This window comes from Camelina sativa, chromosome 18 (genome assembly GCF_000633955.1).
Source record: "Camelina sativa cultivar DH55 chromosome 18, Cs, whole genome shotgun sequence".
In the NCBI taxonomy this organism is placed as follows: Eukaryota; Viridiplantae; Streptophyta; class Magnoliopsida; order Brassicales; family Brassicaceae; genus Camelina; species Camelina sativa.
The window spans coordinates 3549298-3554738 of NC_025702.1; the positions used below are offsets into that span (position 1 = coordinate 3549298).

The 5441-nt window shown below is 35.4% G+C and overlaps 1 long non-coding RNA gene and 1 pseudogene across 2 annotated transcripts; one reads left to right on the forward strand and one right to left on the reverse strand.

Annotated features, from left to right (window-relative positions):
• Positions 1-5441, reverse strand: part of LOC104760439 — a 71862-nt pseudogene that overhangs the window by 56174 nt on the left and 10247 nt on the right.
• Positions 454-2306, forward strand: LOC104760437. 2 transcript variants are annotated; one of them, XR_002036526.1, is made up of 4 exons: positions 454-785; positions 967-1604; positions 1697-1908; positions 1997-2306. It is a non-coding gene; the product is annotated as an uncharacterized LOC104760437 (long non-coding RNA). The 2 variants fall into 2 exon arrangements; XR_762911.2 differs by having other exon boundaries at positions 464-785; positions 1177-1604.

Genomic DNA, 5441 nt, shown 5'->3' on the forward strand with positions numbered 1-5441 from the left:
AAAAAAAAAAAAAAAAAAAAAAAAAGTTGAGGTTTCCCACTAGGAGAAAACACAGTAGTTTAGTTATATTGATTTATCATTTATGAAAGGGAAAATAAATATCTATTAAGAATAAAATATTGCTTATGATGCACCAATACCGACGAAGAGGCTTATATTGGTGTCAAGACTTAGGTGTAATGAACTTTTGTGGCTACGTACATTTTGTGATTAAAAATCCATGAGAATTTTCAATGAAGCTCGCAAAGACTTCTCCATTAAGAGAGTTGACGTTTAATCCAAGTTCAAGAACCCTAAGCCATTGAAATTCCCATCTCTTTGATAAAAAATGGAATCTTTCATCTACTATGAATAACCGATAAATATACAATTTATTGTGTTACTCATTGTTCTCTCCCTCATAACCAAAACTACAAGAAAAATAACATCGAAAAATAACCAATGGGGTTATGGCCGGAGGCTCGATCTGTTTTTTAGGGAGAGTAGAAACCAGAGGCGTTTAGAGCACTCCCATTGGTCATACCTTTGGGATGTGTCTAAGTTTTTTAATAATAAAAGTTAAAAAAATTTAAAGTTTTAATCCAAAACGAAACGACGAAAGCAATAATCGATTTATCAAAATCCAATCGAAGTTTTGATCGGTTTCGAGACAAAATGGATCTCTCCAAGTCGTCTTTTTCTTCTCCGATTCCGCTTACTTCTTCTTTGTTAGGTCAGAAATTTTTGGTGACACAATCGTCGCGCCGCAGCTTCGTCTCCAACCAGAGGTCGGATAAGATCCCATAGTGAGTCTCACTCAAAATTATGTATCCAATTTTGTAATTTTCAGAGGTTCTAGGATTAAATTGTTAACGAAGCTTCTTCTAATTCTCTATTGTTGTGCACATTGGAGATAATATTATTTGTTTCTGTTTTTTTTTTTTTTTTCTATCAACAGTCGAACAAGAATTGTGTTTTGTTTTGCAGTTTTGTAGAAATTGTATGTGTTTGAAATGTTTGAAGCTAGTATAAGGTATATTGAGGTCTTTTCTGTATAAGGTATATATAGGTCTGAAACTTGGCAATGTAAAGAAGAAAAAATGAGCTCCAATGGTGGTGGCGACGACTATAGCACCAAAAGTATTATTATACATTACCAACTATTTTGACCATTGCTTGGTGTTTCTGTTGTTATAGATTGGTGCTTGCTTTGCTCGCCATTGCTTGTGGAACTCGACGAGTGTCTTGGTTCCTTCTGCGGAGTTTTCTAGCTTATCTAGCAAACCCAATGATTTTCTTCTTTCCTCTACTCGAAAGTTTATTGCTTTTGTTGCTTACATACACCTTTTGGGCTATGAGGTTAATTTCATGCTTTCTGTGGTCTGTGGAATGGGCCTTTCTTAATTATCTCACTGGGCAATTTGCTTTACTCTTATGTTTAACTGAGTTTAGTGGAGAAAGATTCATAAAAGGCTAGTATTGATGTTCATAAAATGCATTTATAAAAGGCTAGTTTTTGTTAATTCTTGTTTGATGTTCTTTTGTTAAGTTCTGAGTCAGCTGCTGGTGAAGAAACTTATGCTCTTGAGTCCCAAACTGCTGCCGTACTAATAACCGTGGCGATGGTATTTAACTTTGTGACAATCTTCTTGGCTTTGATGTTTGTTGTTTTCATGTGTATGTGGCGTTTTCATTTGTGATTTGGTGATGATGATAGGTTTGCTTACGGCTGTTCATAAGGATTATTAAAGAGTTGTGAACTCGACGGATTTTCTTTTTAACGATTGTGATGACAGAGTTGAACAGTTGCTACATGTAGAATTAGTTCCTCCTTACTCTCAGTACGATGCTCATCAACAAGTTTTGATTGTCAATACTCATTTGCTGTTTCCTCATGATTCAACTTTGTCTATAGTAAGACTGCAGCAGGTAGAAAAATTTGTTATTATTAACTCTGTTATCATTGTGTGATGATTTTTGTATCTTTATAACTAAACAAGATTTTGGTTTTGGGCAGGTTTATAAGATTCTTCAGTATGTAGTGTCACAGTCTTTAAAACACTGTGAATACATAATTGGGCATTAGGTTGAGAGATTTGGCCGAGACTATGATTGATTTATGACATTGACATTCTTCTCCTCAAGCTGGTTCTTGGTGTTGTGGAACTTGGTCTTCGTGTCCTGTCTCTTGCTTCATCGTCTTCGCGTTTTATCTGGAACGATTTTTTCACCTTTTGCCAACGCAATCCCCAGTTTTGTGTCCTGTCTCTTGCTTCTTCTTTTAAGTGTCTTGATTTCATCATCTCTACAACCTGCAGAATTTTCTTCCTTTGCCTCCAACTGCTCGTCTTGCATCATCATCCTCATCTTTACTTGTTCCGTGAAAAGCACTTGAGTATTGATCTTGTTTTATTATATGATGTTTAGCTTTATGTCAATCACTTATATATTACTCTTTGAATTCAAGAAAGGCCAACAGATTTGTTCTGTTGTATTTCATATATACCTGGACAATAGTTCTCAGAGGCAACGGATCGAGTAATATCTAATACCAGCTAGCTAGAAGTGTGACTATATTATGTCCGGATAGAGATGAATATGTTGCAAACTCAACATAGAACAAGAAATCAATGATCAGTTTTGTGTTGATTTTGGAATCAAGACACTCATATTTAGGGATGACTAATGGGAGGATCAAAACTAAAAACAATAGGATGAAGATTTAAATTTAGATTAATATTATTTTTAATATTATTAAAAGTTAGAGACACTAATTTGAGGATGTGCAATGGGTTTGCTCTTAGGGTTTTAACAGCATCACACATACGTGATACTGTGTTATGCGGTTCAGGGTTTTAACACCACCCGTGTTACCTATCCATATTAAAGAGTCTGAGAGACTCTACTTCAACACGAGCCTCCGACTTTAACCCTTCTTAGCGTGAAATGCTGTATTCTGTGTCTTGTGGACGCTTTCAAACACTTTTCATGCTTTAAGTCCATCATGCAGTTTTCCTTTAAGAAATGTTTCATTTGCTGAATCATATCCTTGCTAGAAACTGAAGAAACACATTTACTCAAAATATTTTAAGAAGTTTTAATCACAGTTTAATATACAGTTTACAGGAGTAGATTCTACATAATCCATTTTTCTCTTAAGCTCCATCTTCAAGCTTTATGGCCAGCTTCATTACAAAATCTACAAGCTTGTTTCAAGTTCCACATTATCCTCATGATTCCTTACCACACTGTGATCTTCATGACAACTTGACATGTGGGAGAAAGCTTTTTGGATGTAAGAAGCTTCTTGTAGCTCTCATCTTCTTGGTTCGTTAAGGAAGAATCTGAGAAACTTAAAGTTTCTTGAGGATTGCTGAATTCACACGAAAGTAATTCACTAGATTAATCCCAGTTTGTTTCTCCATTATCAGTTGGTTGATCCTAACATACTCCAGCGTCGATATCAAACACTGAGGCACAATGGTAAGACCATCAGTTTCCTCTAGCGTCGGTGAATCAGAAAAATTCTGAAAAAGATACAAACTTGTGATCCTCAAGCCCTACGTTTGCAAGCTTTAAAGACACAGATACCTCTAGATGTTGAACTACGCTGTGGATCACTTCGGCTATCAACTCCATGACTCCATTGTTAAAGTCCCTGGAATCATGATACCTTACCTTCTTTTTTTCTTGAGAAAAGTCGAAAAAAGTTATCTCTTTCACTCGTTCGAAATAATTATATTCCATGGTTATGTTGAACTTTTTCAGGCATGATTCCACGTACGGTTAAGCTCCAGAAATCTACGCATCACCCTCGAGTCATGACTTATTCTCGAAGGGGACCAGAGAAATTCCCATATCTTCGCTTGTCTTAAACGAATTGCTGATGGAAAGGTACGAGAGTATGTGAGCTAGCAAAGGATCTGGCAATTCGCTGATTCTATCAAACTCCATTCATAGATCAAAACCGAATCCTGAGCGATGAGTTTCTCTACCTTATTCCAAAGTCTAGGATTCAAAGTAGATAAAAAGAATCTAAGGTTTGAAGAACTGACCTTCGAGAGATAGAAGTCGGTTAAACGTAGAAAGAAAGCTACGAAACAAATCAAAGATTGGGTTTTTTTTTATGGGAGTGTCTCAAACGAGCTTCTCTTTTGATTAAATGATTATTTAGGGCAAAGACAAGTTACTTTTTGTTAAGTTATGTGAGAGCTTTGTGTAACAACAATGTCGGCTAAACAAATTAATAGAGATCCCACATCGAGAACTTTAAAGGATTTAATCATGTCACCACAAGATTGGGATGATATAGCTTCGAAATTTGTTACACAAATAATCTGTAGCAAATATTTGTGACGATTACTAACTAATTAGTGACAAAAATAAAAAAAAACTATATTGTAGCAAATTTGTAGACTTTTGTAGGATTATAGTGACAATTTAGTTACAAATATATTTTGTGGTAAATTATTACTAAAATGTAACAAATATACTCACAAATAATATATCATAACAAAATTTGTAAAAACATTTATCCTCTATTTCGACCTAGGTTTTATTCAACATCTTCCTTTTAAGTCTTAATAGTTTCGTTTATTGGTTTGAAGGTGTAATTCATCTTCACCCCTTCGCTGGTGATGAGCCAAGCGCCGTCGTCTATGGCGGAATCGAACGGACAAAAGATTGATTTAGAGGTTATGGTCTCCGGTGATTGGCGATGGTGGCTGGGTCGCTTGATTTATGGCTCTTCTATCTCCAATTAGGGTTTGCGACAGTAATAGGTTATCAATTTCGATTGATGTTTTTTTTTGCTGCTTCACGTAGAGCAGGTTGTTTTCTTCACACTCTTCTATATATGTTACACAGTTTTAGTGTTGTGTTGTGGTGTGGTGAACGAGTATTAACTTAATTCCCTTGTTAATGTTAGTGCCTTAGTGGTTGTGTGTTGTTGTGTTGTGTTGTGTTGTGTTGAACGAGTCTCGGATCTCTTCTTCAACTTGGTTCCCCTTTGGTATTTTCTGTTTATTTTGGGCTACTCTAAACATTTACATGGTAGCAAAGATATTATACAAAGGCCACTTGCCATCATTTATAGCTGATGGTTACGTAAGTTGGAAATGCTCATATGAATTGAATTTGAAGGTCTTCATTTAGATTGGCTTTTCAGTTTCTGTCCAAACAAGTAAATCCTACGTCTCATGTTCTTTCTGTTTTGCTATTGTTTCCTTGTAAGTATCTTGTAGAACTTAACTATTTTGTCAAAATAGTACTTAGGGGCTGTACATATATGATTGAAGATTGATGATGATGACTCCATTTTTCTTTTTAGCCTGCTTCTTTTTTTCCAACATGTATCATATCTTTGTAAATGGTGCTTTTAGAGTAGAAAAATGAATTGTTGAGTACGGAACTGCTGCTGCCCAATTGAACAAGTTTCAACTTCCATTAACGATGTTTTGTGT